At 32.8% G+C, this 3,950-nt stretch overlaps 1 long non-coding RNA gene across 2 annotated transcripts; it reads left to right on the forward strand.

The window, feature by feature from the left end:
- The first annotated feature begins 651 nt into the window (after positions 1–651).
- LOC135787575 (uncharacterized) lies at positions 652–3,721 on the forward strand. Of its 2 annotated transcripts, XR_012335561.1 has the most exons (5): positions 652–928; positions 2,451–2,507; positions 2,647–2,710; positions 2,998–3,059; positions 3,219–3,721. It is a non-coding gene; the product is annotated as an uncharacterized lncRNA (long non-coding RNA). The 2 variants fall into 2 exon arrangements; XR_010547116.2 differs by lacking the exon at positions 652–928 and having other exon boundaries at positions 2,246–2,507.
- Positions 3,722–3,950: the final 229 nt, after the last annotated feature.

The raw sequence follows: 3,950 nt of genomic DNA on the forward strand, positions 1-3,950 counted from the left end.
GAATAGCCATGTTCTGTGGTAAATCCTTGCATTTAAAAAAAAATGTATATGCAAAGCGAAGTTGTAAGATAAGGTAGCATGCATGTTTATTCTGTTTCATGTTTATTTCGTTTCGTTTTGTATAGCCCTTTTTATTTTTTTATTTCTGCACCCGTTGCAACTGCGAGCAGCAGAGCAACCTGCCTTCGCTTTTTAAAAATAGTATGTGTTGATAATAAACGTTTAAACTAACATTGTGATATGCTGAAAATATTTATTTTATATAGTTGATATTATAGGCAAGTGAAGTGTTGATTTGTGAGGATCAATTCATCAAACATGTCGTCAACTTGCTGTCGGCCGCTAACCACTTGGTTATCATAAAAAACTTTAACAAACAAAAACTGCTCTAAAATGTTAATAAAAAAGAAATATAACTATTTTGCCATTTAAAACAAAACTGAACTGCTTTAATTGCTGCAAGAGTACAGCTGTACAAGCTGTGTAAGGAGTTATTTTTTGCTATTTCTTTGGATTTCTTTTGCAAAATCTATGCGGAATTTTGCAGAAAGATTTAAAATGTTTTAAAATGATCCGAGAGAATGTGCGCTGGGAATATTACAAAACAATAAAATATTTTATAACTACACTGTTAGATGTCACTGTAGATTTAGCAGTACATTACTGTAAAAATCCACAGTACTATACTGTATGTATACATTACAGTACAGTACTGCAGTTCATAATGCATTCTGGGTAAATTTGTTTGAGCGGGAAAATTTTACAGTATATTTTGGTCTTGATGTAACCTTGCTGTAGCCATTGCTGTAATGTGCCAGGTGTACTTGCAATAATCAGAGAAAGTGTGCCAACGTCAAATCACACAGAGGGAGAGAGAGCACAACTCCTGGCTGCAGCTGAAGGAGGATGATTGATTTCTGGCAGTTCGGTAAGTTAGAAATATTTCTGTTTCATGAAAACTTAATTTTTAGTTTAAGAATGTTGTCAATAGTTTGTCACAATATTGTTTTAAATGTGCAATGAGAGAAAAAAACGGTCGCCAACAAAGTTTCAATCTCCCTCAGAAAGTAAGCTAACGTTACACACAGATGTCTACCGCTGCTTTAACTCGCTTTACACCTTTTTTAATGAATATAGGGTTGTTTTAACTAAATTATGACGGTTTGGTGAGTTTATATTGTGTTGAAAGTGTGGTGACAATGAAACTATTTTTAACGAAATGGACAAAGACCACCCGCCAGCGCGGTCTTGCGGTCCCAGCATAACGGTCGTTTATCTCGGCGTTTCATCCGTTCAGTTAGCGTCAGAGAAAAGTATTAAGTTCGACTGTTTGGTAAGGCTGTGGTTGTAAACAGACAGGAATTGACACGCCGTACACAGCATACCGAACTCCTCCACAGAAGTGAAAACAAGAAACCTCATATTTAACTGGATACATGCATCGAACTCATCGCAGCTTTAACTTCGACCAAATATCATTCAGACCTGGGCTCATCTTAATATCAGATGAACGAAAGGGATTGCCACGCTTATTGTTGTTGTTATTTTATTATTATATATTATATTATATATTTTATTATTGTATATCAGCAAAAGCAGAGAATATCTTCTCTAAAGCGTTTTACACGTCCAGTAAGTTGTCCAATACATTTTTATGGCATATTGTTTCCACCACTTCAGATGCATTACACGCTGTATATAAGTTTCCAAAACACATCAAATCAATGCACGAAAAGAGAATGGGCTCCGCATTTACGTACCTTTGTCTTCTCGTCTCTGTCATCTGATCCTTCATCTCTGGATGTAAAATAATCCATAATAACATCGTGTAGGAAACTGGCATCACCAGGATTGCTCAGATTTAGGCGATCATGTTTATCTTTAAAGTGAGCAGCTAGCTACTAACTTGTTAAAAAACTTTGCGCGAAATAGCGTGTTACACCGCAGCCGGTCCGGGTAAAACATTAAAGGGACAATCTTTTTACCTTATCACTATAAATCGCTATTTTCTGCACTAAACGAGACATTTTCAGAGATTTTCTGTAGACCAGATGTTATAATTAAAAAAATACTTATTTAGATATTTAGATATAATATATAATATAACAACTAATATATATATATATATATATAATATTTATATATTTGTTTTACAACTGACTTAACACTTACAGTAATGTTTTATTTGTTAGCATAGCATGATATTAGATTTAAACACTTAATAAATTTTTAAATCAATCACTTTGTCTCTGCACAATGAACATTATCAAATATTATTAATGTTGTAAAATATATTGTTCATTGTTAGTTCATATTAGCTAAGGCATTACCAAATGTTAAGGAATAAACTCTTATAGTAAAGTGTTACTAAATTTTCTTTTACCATTTCCTTCACAATGTCTATTTATTTCTATGGCTAACAGATTTTGTAACATTTGTCTTTTTTACAGTCTTACCATTGCTTGTAAGCTGGATTGGGTAAGATGGATCATCTTTAAAGGCACCAGGCAAGTACATGATGTACAGTTACAAGTCATGTATTTTTTCGACTGCAATATTAAATGCTTTCACGTCACATGCAAAATTACACAGGAATGTGGCTGACTTTTTATTTGTAGTTTACCTGAGTGTCATTGCACTTTTCAGGAGTTAAGGCAGATGTGGAGGCACAACGTGTGATACCAGACACACACCAAGCACATTATGTTCGGTAAGTTTGCACTTTACCACTACAGTTTCTTTAAATACCCATGTATACACTCATTCACAATTCCCACACACAACACTGTAACACGACCATACACAACATGTACACAATTGTCTTAGTTTGCCATGTAGAAATATACAAACAGAAATATTCAGACTTTGGTTATAAGAAATTTAATTTAATAATTGTATTTATTTAGCAGAGGTGTCCCTGGACTTTATTGACAAAAGATTTTGTTTTCAGAATAAAAAGTTGTGTCCAAATCAGTAACAATTTTACTTTCTGTTCAGGACATTCAATCATGACAGGATCCAGGTGGATGCTGTCCATTGAGGAAAGAGTTTGTTCAGCGGTAAGTGAATCTTCTGTATTTTAGTGAAATTAGGTGTGGAACAGTAGAATAAGAGCAAAAGGTTTCAGAATAGGAGTAAATTCAAGGCTGAGTTTAATTTTTTAAGAATCTTTTTCTATCTTATATTTGTTGACTTAATGTTTATGATATTTCTAACAGGTTTCTGGATAGAATTAATTCCAAAGATGGGAAAAAGTGCACATCCAGACAAGGAGCAAGCAAAAAGACAAGGAACTTGGTGCAGAGAAAAGCTGTGGCCATTAACCCCCATGTGAACAGCTTCATGCAGTCCCTGATTGAGTTCGAATGGACGACTTCAAAGTAAAGGCCAGTGTGGTCTGTCTGCCACAGTTTAATGCATTTATTTTTAGTGTTAAATGAAATTCAAGTAGAATATTTAAAACTATGGGCCAGTGTTGTTTTTACCACAGTGAAATGTTACCTTTTAGTCGATGATGGACTTTAAACTGAAAACTTCAAACTATGGAACAGTGTTCTATTTGCCAGAGTTAAATATGTTACAGCAGGGGTCTCCAAACTTGTTTATACTTGTTGATTTTATTTTATGTTACTTGATTATATGTTTATTATTGTTTAAAATCTTGTTTTAAATATGTTTGTTTCAATTAAATGTTTTTTTAAATAAAATTTTGATACATACATTGCTTGGATTGCCTTTTAATTCATTATGTTTTAATTTAGCATTTTTACCATATTAATAACTATAGATTTAAACCTAAATCTCTAGCTATTTTATATAATATTATTGTATTAACTGTAATAAGTAATAAATAGTATTTATGGGTCAATATAGACATTACAGTAAATTACTGTAAAAATAGACTACTGTAATAAAATATTGTAAAATTACAGTACAGTACTGCTTTGTAA

Source organism: Paramisgurnus dabryanus, chromosome 20 (assembly GCF_030506205.2).
Source record: "Paramisgurnus dabryanus chromosome 20, PD_genome_1.1, whole genome shotgun sequence".
NCBI classification, from domain to species: domain Eukaryota; kingdom Metazoa; phylum Chordata; class Actinopteri; order Cypriniformes; family Cobitidae; genus Paramisgurnus; species Paramisgurnus dabryanus.